This window comes from Lytechinus variegatus, chromosome 8 (genome assembly GCF_018143015.1).
Source record: "Lytechinus variegatus isolate NC3 chromosome 8, Lvar_3.0, whole genome shotgun sequence".
NCBI lineage: Eukaryota > Metazoa > Echinodermata > Echinoidea > Temnopleuroida > Toxopneustidae > Lytechinus > Lytechinus variegatus.
Genome location: NC_054747.1, coordinates 18,922,780 through 18,940,636, shown reverse-complemented (window position 1 = coordinate 18,940,636; position 17,857 = coordinate 18,922,780). Strand labels below are relative to the sequence as shown.

Sequence of the window (17,857 nt, the reverse complement as noted above, 5' to 3'; positions counted from 1 at the left end):
AAAGTTTACACTTAGAAAAAATCCTGTAAAATTATACAGTTGTAATATCCTGAAGATTTTTCCACATTTTATCATTGGTATAGATCCATTTAAGCAAATTACGATATAACTATCGAAAAATATTTCCGCTTGAGTGAGCACCACTTACTTTTGAAAAGTTAGTGAAAAATGATTTGCGCAGAACTTTGAAATAGTTATGCGAATAAAAGTAGACCTTAATCATGAAGAACACGTGGAATTTAATTAGTGAAATAGATTTGAAGATATCTTTTACCTTTTATAACCTATTTCCTTGCCCAAAACACTTTGAAGAGTGCATTGCACCCCACCCCACACACTGAGGCCATCGTGACGATATTTGCTTTACACTGAGCTGTGATTTACATGAAATGGCTTAGGCTTGATTTTCATTTTGTTAATCATTGTCAAGCTTGGAAAAAGTGTGGAGAAACAAGTATTAAATGAAAATGAAATGTAAACCCACTTTAAATGATAAAAACTTAGTGAAAAAAAAGCTGGAGATGTCTGATAAAAACTTTTGTACATATTCAGTTATGTCCTCAGATCCAGCTGGCACAAAAAGGGTAAAAGTTGTGCTAACTAAGTGTTGAAATTTCAATTTTGGTGGCAAAATTGTTACAAAATGCTTGAATGTATCCGTTTCATTTCAATTGACTAAAAAGTCCAAGGGAAATGTATGTTTCGCAGGGTAAGTTTTATTCTGCCCTTTCCCCTTGACACATCGTGAAAACGAGCATTTCTGCGCAAACAGATTTCTGTGAGCCTTGAATTACCCACAAGTTGTATATTTTTTAATTCCCAGGGCTTTTTCAAAGTGAAAACTTTATTTTGATACGCACTCTTACTATAAGATGATACCAAAGAAACTAGTTGAACTAGGAAGGAATTTTTATGGAAAGAATGTAAAAAAAAAAAACAAGACAGGCAGATTTTTTTTATTCCCAATTTTATGTTCACGTGGTAGGGTACGTATCATCAAAATTTTGTTTCGCATAAGAATATTGCAATATGGGAAAATAAAAAACATGATTTTTCTCGGAATGGTCTAAAGTGGATCCAACCCCTATTTTGCAACCAAACTTTATTACGTTCTTGCCTGATCGAAAAGGGATCTAAAAGGACTGTTTGCAGTTACCCATCATGGAAGACGATACATATTTCAACAATCGAATAATGCGAGCGCGAAGCGCGATCTGAAAATTTGTGACATTCTGCATGGCCTTTGACTCATGAACAGGATAGGTATAACTAAACAATTGATTATAATTTTCTTTTATTGTGGCATGAAAGATTTTTTTTAATTTTCCAAGCCTTTCCCTTACCTTCCATTTATTTACTCGTTTTCCTCCTTTTCATTTTTTCCTCTTCTTATTTTTCTCCTGTCTTTCAACTTCGTGTTCTTTTGTCAACCAACCAACCAAACAAATTATCAATCAAGCCATCCACCCATCCATCCATCCATTCATCCACCCACCCATCCATCATTTTCTTTCTATCATTTGAACTGTTTATCACAGGGCGTAAAGCTGATACCGATTTTTATTTGACCAATTTTGTATACTACTATACCATGACTACTATATATACAAAGGCCGTACATGGAACGGTTTTGAAAGTTTTTTTTTTTTGGGGGGGGGTGGGACTGAAGCCCACCAAGTCCCCCCCCCTCCCCTTTTTCTGCGGCCCCTGTTCGAAGCCCCTATGAATTTATGAAATTAGGCTGATGTCTGCAATAACAGTCTAAGCTACTGAAATTTGATTGGCTGACAATTAACTTGCGACAAACTCCGTACACTTATTATACGAGCAAGTCTTCATGGAACGAGCCCCATGGTATAGGCATATAAGCTCTCCTTTTTTGGTTTTGGCCATCTTTCGATTTTTTTTTTATTTATTAAAATTTCGGTTTACTTTTGGGATATTTTATATCGGCAATATATTGTAATCTCCCGATTTGCATGGATAAAAAAGTACCAAACACATAGGCGGATCCAGGTGGGGGCCCTAGGGGCCCGCCCCCCCTATTGGCGGAGCAAAAAAAGAAGAAAAAAGGGGAAAGAAAGAAAACAAGGAAAGAAAAGAAAAGAGAAAAAAGAAGAGGAGGAAGATGAGTGAATAAAATAAGAAGAGAGGAAGACTTGGAAAAAATATTTTATGTCACTATATACAATTTTCGCTCGCTTGCATTGCTTGTTAAGTGATCAACATATCGTGTTCAACACGGAGCTTCAATATCAAGTTTGGAAGTCAATATACAAAAAATATTTCTCCTCGGAAATCGAACTTTCATTAATTTGTGTGATTTACAAATTGATTTTTAAAAAGTGCCCTGTAAGAATGTCAATTTTATGGTCTGAATATTAACAATTTCCGCTCGCGCTGCGCGCTCGCAAATTTTTTGTTTATCAGGTACCTATTATTTTCATGTATTCCATAAAGTTTTCAAAATATCCCTTTTCAGGTCTGATTGTATCAGCTAGCGCTGCCATGCTTGCATTTTGATTGGTGGGTTATGTATATCTCAATATTGATAATAACAAACTACTTAAAATCCCCTTTTCATGACAGCTTATCAACTATTTCGGCTCGCGATTTGCGCTCGCATTAATGGTTAAAAATATATCAACTGATTATGCTGACGCATCCTATTCAAAATAAAAAAGTGCTTGAAATGTATAGTGTTCAGGACATGATATCATCAGATTCCGCGCCCTCATTATGCATTAATAAATAACATATAAATTTAATGATTAAATTGTCCCTTTTGTTTAATCTCGCGCTTAGCAAGATGAATAGGAAGATATATAGTCATCATATGCATATGATATTACTTTTCCTAAGGATGTCACGGTCCTATGTCTCAAACTCAAAGTAATAATGAAAAATATCAGCTCTTTATCAAGTGCGATTTATATCCACCTTACAATTTTCCTACAAAGTGTTTGAAATATAAAGGTGAAATTGACCCCATTTTTCAGATCGGAATATCAAATATTTTATGCTCGCACTTCGCACCCGCTTTTATTTTCATGATGAAAGATGTATTTAGAATGCCTAGATCCTATAGGTCTAAATCTGAAACACGCGCGCGCATGTTCATTCAGTTATCCAGTTTCAGATCACAATATAAAAACATTTTCTGCTCGCATGTAGGAAGATCTCTTACTCATCCTTTTCATGATTTACAAAACATGAATAGAGTGTCCCGTAGGTATATAGCTATCCTGTTGATGATTACAAAATTGATTAAAGTTTTCCATTCTTTAGGTAGAAATTTAAAAAAATATTCAGCTTGCGCTTCGCGCTCGCATTATTTGATTGTTGAAATATGTAACGTCTTCATGGCTAGCTGCAAGCAGTCTTTAACAGGTAGGCCTACATTATAAAATAAAGATTATGATATTATATATTTATGTTGATTTAAAGAATAAAGCTAAGAATTAGGGACTACCCCTTCAAAGAAACAAGAAAAAAATCATCTTCGAGCGGCTGATCGGGGAAAATATGGTTGAAAAAAAATTCCGCCCCCCCCCCCATTGGTGAAGGCTGGATCCGCCCCTGAAACATGCTCAGCATCACGAGGGGGAGGGGAGAGGGAGGGGCTGCATGGGGAGGGATGAGATTTTTAAAGTGACCTCAGTTTACCTTTTCATCTACAACCTACGTTCCGCAAAGCTGCACTCGTGTTGTTGTTGCAAGACCGATGAGTCATGTTATCAAAATAGGCATTTCCGTGCGTACGCACAGATAAACTCGTGGAATTAGGTTGTAACTGGAAATTGCACGGACGACTTCCAGTCAAGTCTGTCTCGTTGAGTAAACAACATGGAGCGAGAGATATAAATTACCAATATTTCCGGGTTGGAAATGCAGTGAATTTGATTGGAATTTTTCTAAATGGATCATTTATTTTCAATGGTATCGAAGTCATGACTGTGATTTTGAAGGAAATGAACTGCGTAGCAGTTTTGGTGACCGTGATCGCTTCGGCGACGGGTTCTTTAGCAAGATCTCTTCTGAGTTCGGACCACCAAAATCAACATGAAGATTTAGCTGGTAAGATTTCACCGCATGCTGCGCAGTCTTGCGGCCGTCAGGAGCGGGGGCAAGGGATGGGCAAAACCCGCTGTGCTCTGCTCTGCACTGCTGCTCACTCACCGGCTTAGCTCAGCTAGCTTTAGACGGTTTCAGTTTAAACTATCTCTAGTTTGGAATTTAAATGTTGAGTGAAATTGATATGACATTATACCATAAGCAGGCAGACTGAGCTGAGCCTAGAAGATTTAGATCTGTGTTGTTTGAAATTGAACTTGTTTCCTAAAAATAATTGTAGACATGTAATTTCACTCAAATTCTCAAAATCAACTCAATCGGAGTCGGAAGTCGATTGCAAGAAAACTTGATGATGATTGTTATTACGGATTAAAATGTGTCAGCTGTTGCATTCGTTGCATGTATGGGTATAGACAGCTGGCAGCCGTCTGTTTCGAGTTTTTTAACATTTTTTTTAAAAATTTCTCGTACACAGACGGCTATCGTGCAGCCACCATTATTAGGGGACTTGCAATGTAAAATCCCCCAGTCGGGGCTCTTCAATTTTTGCCTTTAAATTTAATGACTAAAAATTTTGAAAATTAATGGATCCAAAATGCAAATTAATATTCCCTCTTGGCATTACATGTAATTGCCAAAAACCAGAGAAAATTCAAGTTAAAAGGAACCAAAACAGTGACTTACCTCGGCTGTCGCGCAAATTCACTTCCCCGTTTTATCTGATCTTAAGTGCATAAACATATGGCCATTGAGTCCCCTGTACAGATCGCGCTAGAACTTCGGTCTCTGTATTTGGTGATGAAGCCAACGGAGTTCAGCTGAACAACCAACATAACAGAGACTGAAGCTTTTGGTCTAGTATGGGTACATGTGCAGCTCGGGGCAATCAAGGGTGGAAAAATCATAAGAAAATTCAGATTTGAGGCTTCTTTTCAGACCTTTAACCATATGCAGTATACACAATGAAATTTAATGACAGTGTATAGAGTCAGGGCTCGACATTAGCCCGGGCCACCAAAATTCTGTAAAAGCCCGCACTTGGTGGCCTGGTTGGGCTACCAAAGTTTAAATAAATTGTAATACTTTTGTATAGTTTTAGGGCCAGCAAATTTGCGTTGCTGGCCACCAATATTGAAGATGATGATTTTGATGGACCAATTTTAATTGGGCCACTAGAAAGAAAAGTTAGTGTGGAGCCTTGGCATGGTGAAGTAATATTTTATTTTGACTGGAAGATATAGTTAGAGAAAGAAAATCCTCCTACCTATGTTATGAATCTTGTGAATCACAAGTTTATGGGAGGAGTATTCACAAGGATTTGGATGAACCTGACCTGTTCATGTGTCATTAGCTTTGGGACCTGCGGTCTGTTATGAAAATGGGTTCTTGATCCCATATCCAGAAAATGGAAAGGAGGTGGGGGGGGGGGGGGAAGACATTAAAAACTGCACATATAAAAAACATGAATTTATAACATGTATTTAAATGTATATACTCACCTTCATAATCAGGATCAACTGACGATGAAAAGACAGGCATTGTATGATTCCCATTCCTAATGTACATATGTAAGAACTCAATTTTTTATCCCCTACTTGGTAATACTTGTCCCACTGCATCAATCTTATTGAAGCCTGAAATTGAATGCAGTACTGACTCCTGTGCATGTACAATGCCAAAGTAAACTATAAAAAAGATTGAAGTTGATACACATTTGGGTGGGTACAGTACTCGCCTCTCGGAAATGGTGATGCTACATGTACTTTCAAAATTTTGATTTTTTTGAGGTGCTGCTAGGTTTTTGCTCCTCCTGGCAATGTGCATTGGGCTAGTATAAAACATTGTTTATACTCAAGTTCTGTGCTAACACAAACACCAATCCACTCAAACAGCAATCCCATAAGGTGGTTTCAGACCGCCTCGAAGTTCGCCAGTTCCAGGTATTCTCTGATCGGGAAATTTACCCCGATCAGAAAATACCAGGTATTTTGGTAATGTGAAAGCAAACTACGCGTAATTTCCCCGAAAGAAAATACCCGCTAAATAGTAGGTACTTGGCGAAATTACGAGAACTTTCGTGGGGATTTTTCCAAGGTCGCAGGTATTTTTGCGATGTGAAAGCAAATTACGGGAACTTTTAGCCCAGCGTGTCGTTGGGCGCGGCGGCGTGGGTGGCTGCTGGGCTAGTGATTTTGAATCTCGCGCCTTGCCTGCTTATCAGACCATACTGCGCATGCTCGTAACTTCGGGAACTTATCCCGAAGAATGTGTTTCGGGGCAGTGTGAATGCAGGAATAATTAACGGGTATTTTTTAGCCTTAAAAAGTTCTCGTAATTTAACTGGGATTCTTGTGATCGAGGCGGTTTGAAACCGCCCATTGATACTGGTACACTTGAGTAGTGAGCTAAACACTAATTAGGGTTTTATTACCCCACTCTCCTCTAATGTATGTTGAGGAGGAGGCTAAAGTAGGAACATGTAATATTGTTTAAGGAAGGATCCCTACAGTGTACATGTAGCCCTACATGTTTCTGGACTTCCTTAGCTTTAAGCACTTTGGCAACATTTGGTTTCCTCCAAGGAAATTGCTTGCTACATGTATAATGTTGTATACATGTACTGACTGTAGTGTGTTCGGCATTCTTGGGCTCACCAGATCTGATTGTACACATATTTATGACAAGATTTGAGTCTTACCTTTTCTCACAAATTTTTATTTGGAGATATTTACAGTGGGATTATCCTTCACCTCAGCATGAGTGCTGATACATGTATGTTTCATAATGGTAATGCTGCTGTTGATAACATGATGAAAATGAATTATGAAATAATGAAGGATTTGTAATACTGCAAGGCATAAAAAAAAATTCCCTACATGTCCTTAATCCAAAATCAGAAAGTTTCATCACCGTGTTCACCTGGTTGATTTATATAAAAAATATACTCTACCTTCACAGCTGCACTGCAAACGATGGAAATCAAAATGCATTTTTAAGCAGTTTAATACACATTTGGGCAAATTCTCTGCCTATTAAGATTTGAAATTTTCTCACAAAAACATTGTAAAATGTTTTGGGTCAGATGATAAAGAAGTTACAATAACTACCAGTAACCTGTTTTTTTTTTGTGTGTAAATTGTACTTGTACATGTGTATGTACTGGTACTGTACATGTACATGGTTTGTCAGATGAGGGCAACATTTGTTAGAGGCCTAATGATGCTGCTGCTGATGATGATGGGGATGATGATGTCGATTTTGTTGGTGATCAATGATAATGACGATGGAAATGATGATGCTCTTAAAATATTAAATGATTAAAAAAAGGCTTGATTTCTAATACATACATGTACCTCTATACAAGAATAGGGAAAAGCATGGGCCTGCACTCAATGTCCATGTACCAACCATGTACACTGTACACCCTTTGGTATGTACGTACACCTGTACAGGGTATTGTTGAAATAATACATTGAGCATATCCTATTAATAAAAAAATCATTGGAGTTTTCATTGTAGACTACAGTGACATGCCTCGTTAATTACTGATCCCGATCTGTTCCAGAATATGGATTTCCATTGTGACATCTCATGCCAAGCACGAAGGAAAATTCTGACTGTATTCCAGGCCAAGTCTGTCATTGCGTCCTCCTCCCCCCAAAACCTACATGTATTTGATGTGTCCAGTGATGAACGGTGGACAGAGATGAGTGCTGTTAAAATTTAGATAACCTCTTCCTGTCGGTTTATTGCCAGAAGTTTCTAACTGGGATTGATCCAGTCTGGCTGTGAAGTTGGCAGCTCAAAGAATATTGGATGTAAAGTACTACATGTAGCATACAATGTAGCTGCCAAGTAGTACTGATTTTCAGTATTTAATACTGAAAAATGAGAAGAATACTGATGGTTTCATACAAAGTACTGATTTCTAAAGTTCAGTTTTATGTTTTTGTCCTATGGCATACATGTATCTTTGAAAATACTGATTTCCTCACCAAAATACTGATTTTCAGTTTTTAAAATACTGAAATGTACTTGTTCAGGTTGGCAGCTCTGTATAACTACTAGAAAGATGATTGTCTGAGCACTGGAAAATGGGCAAGAATTTTTAGAAAGATGTTTGTTTTTCAGGGGCTACTTTTCACAACTTTATACAGCCTAAAATCTCTAACATTGGATAAGCTTTAAAGATAAATTCCAGTAGGTATTGGTAACGATCTCAAAATGACTTTTTACAGAATCTAATATAATGACCACCCAAGTGTCTGTTTGTATACAAATAAAAAATATGTGCCAAAGGATTCTGGAAGAAATTGTGTAATTGCTGAGAAATAAGCAACATAAGCGCGGATTCGGTCACTTCCGTCGGGTCTTTATTCCAGCAATAATAATACACTGTCCCACGTGTGCCTACATGTATCTGTGTTGGTGATCTTCAGTGTGAACATTTTTCAGCGTAGATTTCAAGATTTCACAAAGTTCAGTTTATGTAACTTTACCAGATCTAGATCCTCGATGATATACTGACAATTAAGCCTGGTTTTACAGACTTATGAAATCAGTGTTTACTGCAACTACAGCATTTCTCTTTAACATTGCAATGAATGGGATTACATGTACCAGGGCTCCTTTAGTTTCCAGTGCTCTTTTGAGCAGGGCTTGATCGCTCCCAGCCCCCGTGTGTTTTTTTTCCCTGGCTGGGAAAAAAATGTAAAAATTTGCAAGAAAAGTTGATAATTTTAATTATTGGTGAATATACATGTACATGTGTACATCATATCTAGAAAGTATTGTGAAAAAATTTGCATTTTATATGTTGCTGGCTTTCCATAGTTGTGGTTGATCAGATCAATTGCAACTCTTTGTAAGACGGGGCCGCAGATACATTGACTGTTAACCATGTCAAGTTGTCAAACTGAAGAGATTTCTCCAGTATTACATATCAACCAAGCCCTTGAAAAGAGCCCATTTCATCCTGCCGAAATTAAACTCTTGTCAAATTGACTCAAAATGAATGAAACAGAACTTTTTTTGTTTGATCAATTAGGGCATGGCTCTCGCAAGCTGTCATGTATTGCTGCTTCCTAATATGATGGGATATTGGAAAATATAAAACAGAGAGAGAGAGAGAGAGAGAGACCATCCCAGAAAGCAAATATGCAATATGAAAGATGTGCATCTTCTCTGCATGGGTAATTTCACATGTATCCTTCAAATTAGCTGGATTCAATCTGAAAATATATTTTCCACCTACATGAGACTTCAACCAAAATTGTTGATGCATGACCACTTCTGGATATGTATGGAAAGTACATGTATGACAATATTTCAAGACATTGTTATCCATCATTGGCCCGGGGGGGGGGGGAGGGGGGGGGGCACTTCCATTGATGAGTGGATACCATGCGCGACCATGGGGTCTCGTAAAGCACCCTAAACACGTATTTTCCATATTCTGAAAAATGCACCCCTTAACAAGTAATGGCGTCTCATACCCTACCCTTAACAAGTATTGAAAACAAAACAATACTCTTTTCAAGTAATCCCTGAAATGAACCCCTAAACAAGTACAGCGATATATTGTCAAGTACGGGTCCGTCGGTCGTCGGTTTTACCTTTTCACACCATTTGGTTTCGTACGGCCCCACCTTCCACAACTCGCGCAAATCGGACTCTAAACATGTAGTGTTGGGGCAAAAAGGACACCCTTTATCAAACATTTAATTTTGTTTTATCATCCCCGAAAATTTGACCCTAAACACGTAGCTTTCCTAGCGAAATAGATACCCTTTTTTCATTATTTTGGTGTTTTTGATACCCTTATCACATTACGTACGTAACGTGCCCTATTGTGAAAAGACATCCTTTTTACGTATATTTTGGTCGCGCATGGTATCCACTCGTCAATGTATAAAGTGGCCCCCCCCCCAGGATCATTGGTCAACTTCCATTTCATGGAATCTCTAATATTTTGCTTTTTAGAAAGCAATGTAGTACTTTTACAATCAAAGACTTTTTACTTTATGATTTTAAAACTGTTTATACAAGCAAACACGACATCTTTGTTCAAGTTCACACAATAAAGTTGTCGATTGTTCCTCCCATCTTGACAAAAACATGTGATGAACATTCATTTTACTCATGCTGCTCCCAGGGCCTCAGTTTTAACCTTAAATTCACTCAAACAAGCTACACATTGGATGACTTCAAAACTGCTTTGAAACCCACTTTATTTTTTGTTATTAAAGTAAACTCATTAGCCCTTGTCTGCATGAATACATACATGTATACAAATTTACTCTCTTATATTATTGTTTTAAAAGTTAAGTTTAAAGGAAAAGTCCACCCCAACAAAAAGTTGATTTTAATAAAAATGTAATTTTAAATCCAACAAGCAAAACACTGAAAATTTCATCAAAATCTGTAAAGTAAGAAAGTTGGGACATTTTAAAGTTTCGCTTAATTTCACAAAACAGAACATCCTGGTTGGTATGCAAATGAGGGGACTGAGTGATGACATCAATCACTCACTTCTTTTGTATGAACTTATCATATGAAATATTGTAATTTTCTCCCCATTGTCCTGTGAAACAAATTTTATTCCTCACTGAACATGTGGTATTGTCATTGTTATAACATTTTATGGCTCATCCATGTTGGTCCATACTGTCAAATCTGTAAAAATCGAAAAATTGCATAATCAAATTAAAACAAAAAACAATCTTTAAGAAATAGTGAGTGAGGGACATCATTGACTCTCCCATTTGCATTTCACTGAGTTGTGCATACATGTATGTTTTGTGAAAAATAAGCAAAACTTTAAATTGTCATAATTTTCCTATTTAACATCTGATTTTGATGAAATTTTCAGCATTATGCGTGTTTGATTTTTCTACATGTATATTGATTAAAAAAAAAAATTGTGGTCGGACTTGCCCTTAAAGACTATACTTAATCAACAGGCCTAGCGATAATAAGAAAGTATGGCAGTGAGTCCAAACTTCGCGCGTGTCCAAACTTCGCGGACGGTCATTATCTCCAAAACTAGCCAATATCCTTAAAATCTGACATCATCAATGTGAAAAGCGACCTAAAATTACCCTTCGCTGAAAGTTTCTTTAGGATTAGTCCAGTATTCATGAAAATATTGGCAAAAGATCGGCAAATTTGTCACCGTTATCGCCCGTTTTGAAGAAAGCAACAAGCATCACGATATCACCATTTTACAAGCAGAAATCATAAAAAAATGTGATTTAAATGTGGTACTAACCGATTCCATAGCATTTTGCCATCAATCTGATATAAATATTTCACTTTTGAGCTTGAGTCTTTGTTTAAATCTCCACAAAAGCTTTGGTGCGCGAAGTTAGGTCACACTTTTTCTGAACGGTTTTCCAGCACAGCCCGCATTCGCTGATCGGAATAGAATTTTGAGATCGCGATACCGGCGAAACCCAGTGACCTACTTTACATTTTCGTCCATGATTTTATAGTTTACGATCTTGCCGTCAATGTGGTTACTATTTCTTGAATTGGTTTTGTATAAATTATGAATAATTTGTGGACAAAATTAAGCCTGATGAATATTTTTGAAAAGTGCGCGAAGTTTGGACACCCCATCATACATGTACTGTACAGCAGGCAAAATATTTTCATGGGCAACTCTTTACAACCTGTACTGCCTAAATCCGCAATATCAACGCTAAAAAGGTAATGTATGTACAAGTACAGTTGATCATGTCACTCACTTTTTTCTTTTGCATTTTATGTTGTTCAATATTAAACTGTTTGAAAATTCAGTGAAATTTTGTAATTTCATGCTTTCTTTAATAGTTTTCATCGAATTTTGATGAAATTTTGAGTTTATATTTGGAAATTATGGAAAGTATCATTTTTTATGCAAACATGGAGGCAGTCCATGATACATGTACATGTACAAACTAGAAATGCAGGAAAATTTCCTGTTTCATCAAGAAAATTGGAGGAAACTTTATCGACTGACCTCTATTTTTTAAACACTTTTTTTATTAGAATGTAAACAAACTCAGGATATTTCTTCGCTCCTAAATTGGAGTCTTTAATACTTACAATAATATGATTTGTTGTTGAGATTTATTTAATGGATGTTTTTACATGGAAAGCAGGATATTACATGTTTGTCTTGATAGTAAAAATAATCAGATCTATCAAAACTTGCTGTACATTAACGTGCATCACGGTGCATGGGCCTATAGTGTATGGTAACTATTTGTTATAAGTATTCAGTTCAGTACTTTATGCATAAGAAAAGGAAATTGTGCTATGAGTTAGTTCCATTTCAAGCACACTTAGCATTTGAAATTGAAAGTGAAATTGAAAATTACCTTTCCTTAATAATATACAATTATTCCCATGGATTCAAGTCCTGCCTGCACGATTTGATCATGATTCACATTGAGTATGGAGAGGAAAGTAAGACCCTGATTGATGTGCAGGCATCAAGTTTAGAAAATAACATTGATCAGTATGGATGAAAGACTATCCCCATGATGCACTTTGCTGTGCATGGAGTACTGCAGTACATGTACCTAGTCTGCAAGTACAGACTCATATTTGACACTTAAACCAATATTAAAGGACAAGTCCAACCCAACAAAAAGTTGATTTGAATAAAAAGAGAAAAATCAAATTCTGTGAAAAATAAGGGAAACTTTAAAATGCCATAACTTTCTTATTCTACATCCGATTTTGATGAAATTTTCAGCTTTCTGCTAGTTTGACTTTTCTCTATTTATTCAAATCAACAGTTTTATCGGGTGGACTTGACCTTTCATCAGGTCTACATGTAGAGTGAAGACTACATGTAGAAGCCAAAGGCTCATACTGTGGTAGAGCCAGCCACAGTACATAGTGAGTCTAGTCTCTCTACTTCAGACTCTGCATTATGCAATATGTGAATTGAGAAAAACAAGGGTCTGTGCCCTGCAGACTATATACTTTAATACCCTTTTTACACAGGATTTTCTTAACCCCGGACTATCGCTAACCCCGTACTATTTTTTTTCCTTTTCACACATGCCAAATTGTTATTGCTAACCCCGGATAAGGAATGCTTGCTTTTCACACACGAAACTCGCTAACCCCAGACTAGTGGTTTTTGTCGATCATTCGTAGTACAAGTACTTCACTCGTACACTTTTTACACACGCTACAATTTCCTTAACCCGGTACTATAGGTGGGGCTAAATTGCCATTTAGCCCCACCTATAGTACGGGGTTAAGCTTAGCCCACTTTCGTTTTACACTGGCGATCTTAACCCCGTACTATCGCTCTTAGCACCGCAATTGCTGGGATAACCCTGCTTTTTTGCAGGGCCAAATAATCCCGTACTAAAGGTGGGGTAAGCCCACTTTGCAAAAATGCTGTGTAAAAAGAAAGTGGGCTAAGCTTAACCCCGTACTATAGGTGGGGCTAAATGGCAATTTAGCCCCAGCTATAGTACGGGGTTGAAGAAATTTTAGCCTGTGTAAAAAGGGTATAAGTGGAGGTGTCGTGGTCTAGTGTTCAGTATGTCTCTGGTGACATACATAAATAAGGGTTCAGTTCCCAACTCGACAGTAATGTCCAATGCCAACTCGTTGATCCACATGTACTTTTGCCACACAATACCCAGACCTGTGAGGTACAATATAGTGTGGATGTCTGGTATTAGGAATTTATTCATTGAAATGGTAATAATTGCCTTTATATTGGCAGCTACAAATTATATGCACATTTCAAAAGCTACAATTGTAGTATGCAGTCAAGGCTCCACTCTTACTTTTTATCTCGGTGGCCCGATCGGTCCACCGAAATCGTCAATTTCATATGCTTGGTGGCCCGAAAAGCACATTTAGGGGTGCTAAAACAACAGAAAACATTACAATTTATCAAAACTTTGGTAGCCCGACTTGGCCACCAGGCTTTTAAAGAATTTTGGTGGCCCGACTCTCATTTTTGATTGCCACTGCTAATGTCAAGCCCTGTGCGGTGCTTAGAACGTTTAGAAACATTATACAAAAAAAGTTCAAGCATCAGGGAATAGCTGTGTATAAGCCATTGTCAGTCAACTAATTATGATGCAAAACTAAACTACAGTACAGAATGTACAGCATAAGGTCCAGTCCATAATTGGTCCATGGTTTTATTTGGGAAGTCCTGCATAAATTCAGACCAAGTTGAGTAGCATGTAAACAGTGCCCTGCCTCCAGTCAATATTCTCCTTGACTAGGCAAACAAACCCTGGAATGACTAATTATTATTATCACAAAGTAGGCCTGAAAGTAGCCTATTGTTTATTTACCGGTGTAGAGTTAACAAGGCATTATAATGAATATGTACACAATTTCTCCCTTTGTGCATATGCATATATACAGTATCACATTGTCTGATTTCAAGTTCAGCTTTGATGCTTATTAAAGGGAGACTTCAATTCAATTCAATAATTTTTATTTTCCACTTTTATATTCATATTTATAGTTATACAATTGACACAGAAACATAAAATTCAAATTTGTAGTATATAAAAAATCAATAAAGTAACATTATGGACAATTATCAAATTGATATATAAATAATTCAAAGGGAGGAAGGGCCAACTAAAAACCAGAGCTTGTAAAATGTTGCCCCCCACTGATAGTGTAATTGCGTGTTTCTACATGCTCAACTGAATTTTTGTTTTATACAAAAAAAACAACATACAAATCAGTGTTGTGAAAAAAATGAAAAGCACTAAAAACAGAATTAAGTTGTACGTAGTACTAGTACAAAAGTATGCACATTATTCGTAGTCTAGTATGCACATTGTATACCCAGATGTTGTGCGTCCGGACAATCAATTTTAAACAGCCATTTGAAAAGGTTAGCAAGCAAAGTTTCATCAATTTTTAGTGCAAAGTCTTGGCAATATTATAGAGAAAAATGGAAAATTACGACTATTGAATTTATACTTTTGTGTATTTCAGAGACTATAAAAAAGAAGGTTTCAAAGTTTTAAAGTGTCCGGACACCCGACCCCCATCCTACCGTATTTATTCAAGTTTGGTGTCTGCTCTTGTTTGTTCAAAATGGGAAGTAAAGTGTGGGAAACAAAATTTTAGGCTGTTTCCAGGCAACAAAAGAGGTCTTAAAATGATGAGTTCAACAAAGGAAAAGCATGAATGCATGTTGTCATGTCAAAGCTCAATAAACTGCAGTGGAAAAATAAAAAAAAAGGTATAATGAGGTGCTATCAGAACTGGGTATTTCCTGAATACATACTTCATAAATAAGTTAGAATTCTTACTTGGAATTTTTTAAGGAAGAAAGAAGGAAAAAGAGCAAAAAGATGACGAAAGGTCAAGCTTTGTTACTAAAAAACCCCCTTTTATTAAAGAAAAATATATATGACATCATATTTTTAGGTCATCTTGTACCCTCCCACTCTTATCCAATTGAAAATATCCCATGGCCAGCATGGGCTGCCCCTGCTATATGTAGTAGGTCCATGCTGAATGTACATGTACATTTGTGTAAATACTTGTTATAATCAGATACACACATGTACATAATTTTCAAAATTGCTCGAACTTTTGCAGGGATTCTATTCTAAAAATATCACAAAACTTTTATTCTGTATTTAGCTCAAAGTTGAAAAGAGGGAATTTCCCTTCGTTCACCCCCCCAAAAAAAACGAAACATGTAGCTGCCTTTGCAAGAAAAAACACTCAGAAAATTACTTTGGTATATTCAAGAAAGTAAATTAAGCAGTGTGTCAATATTTCATAGTTTGCTTTTCATGTCCTCGTTATTTATTAGGTCATGCTAAACCAACTGAGAGTGAACTTGGTATCGGTTCTCAATGACACATGATGAATGGCACAGTGTTTGCGTATTGACAAGCTACAAAAGAAGGGACGATGATTCTCCTTAGTTTTACAACTCCATTCCATCAAGAAATATGCTTTTAATTTCTTTGCATATTAAAGGGAGAGCATTGGGTGTTGAAAATATAATGGGTGATTTCAAGTTCAGTGTCGACCTTTTGGTGTTGGTGTTGGGTTAATTTTTACATGATTATATATAACACCAAACATGAAATGAAGATGTTCCCGGAATGACACATGATGAATGGCACAGTGTTTGCGTATTGACAAGCTACAAAAGAAGGGACGATGTATCACATGATTCTCTGGAGTTTTACAACTCCATTCCATCAAGAAATATGCTTTTAAATTCTTTTTTTTATATTAAAGGGAGAGCACTGGGTGTTGAAAATATAATGGGTGATTTCAAGTTCAGTGTCGTCCTTTTAGTGTTGGTGTTACATGTACATGTACTGTAGGTCAATGTTTACACGACTATATTAAACACCAAACATAAAATGAAGATGGTACCAAAAAGTCACTCAATTGTCGTTGAGATGTGCAATTGTGTGATCTGGATAAGTTTTACAAACTCTAAATAAGTTTTGGAGCTATAAAGGGAAGCAATCCAAATTTCAATACCATCACCAAGGCCAACACCGGACTTGAAATCACCCAATGTCTTATTTGGAGTTGAAAATCTGCAGTTTGCTATATTTTTCACGAGTTCCTGAAATAACATTTTAAAAGTTTTAATATCTATAACCTTCTCAATATACCTCGGCCCGAACCCCAACAAAACAATGAGGGCCCCAAAAGAAATAACAAACAAATATAGTTAACATACAGATGACTCACATTTTGGAAGAAGATTATATTTTCTATCTTTAATGAATTTTACTTTTCCACATACATGTATACACAGAGTTTCTGCTATTGTACAGGAATACATGATACATGTATGCCAAAACAGAGGCAATTGACTTTAAATTGGCAATATTAAAGTTTGCATTGCTAGAGTATTGTTACCTTTGAAGAAGGAGTTATACTTATATTTAATATTTCATGTAGCAATATGGATGGAGCAGCTGGAGCCCTTCCCAAAGATGTAAATTATTAATCCATGTTTTTTTTTCTTTGTCTCAGAATCTATCTTTAATTATTCATTAAACAACCTTTTCTCCTGTTTATTTATTCCTTCATCACCAGATTCATCAAAAGGCGCAGAATTCGGTCATCTATCACCGCCGGCAACCGTCTTCATTATTTTTGCATCAGCGCTCTGTCTTCTGACGGTGCTAGCTCTCTGTGCTTGTGGGGAGAAACCCAAAGAGTGAGTGGAGTTTTATTGGTTAATAACTCTATGTCTTTGATAGAACTTGCAAAGAAACCATGATTTCATGAAAAAGTCCTTATAAAAATCAAGGGTGATTGTCACCTGAAGTGCTGGGCGATATTTTGAAATTTAGATTATGCAGTATAAAAAATATTGAATAATCAAGTATGGTGAATATTCAAATATTGAATATTCAATGTGGAGTGTTGTGGCCCAATGGATTAGTCTTCTGACTTTGAAACAGAGGGTCGTGGGTTCGAATCCCCGCCATGGTGTAATTTCCTTCAGCAAGGAATTTATCCACATTGTGCTGCACGCAACCCAGGTGAGGTGAATGGGTACCCGGTAGGATGAAATTCCTTGAATGCTTGAGCGCCTAGGTAGCCCAGCTAAAGCCGGGGTAATAATAATAGCAGGGCCCGCTGGGAGAACAGTTTTCAGAACTGAAGTGGCTTCCCTGGGTAAAAATACCTATATTATTATGGTTTTATGATTATATTTATATGTAGCAGAATCAAGGTATGACCAGAATATTGTTGATTATTACCGGTAAACAGTTAATTATTGCATTTGCTGCTCTGTGTG

The 17,857-nt window shown here is 36.7% G+C and overlaps 1 pseudogene; it reads left to right on the top strand.

Moving 5' to 3' along the window:
- Positions 1-3,791: 3,791 nt before the first annotated feature.
- LOC121420110 overlaps positions 3,792-17,857 on the top strand; it is a 35,586-nt pseudogene continuing 21,520 nt past the window's right edge.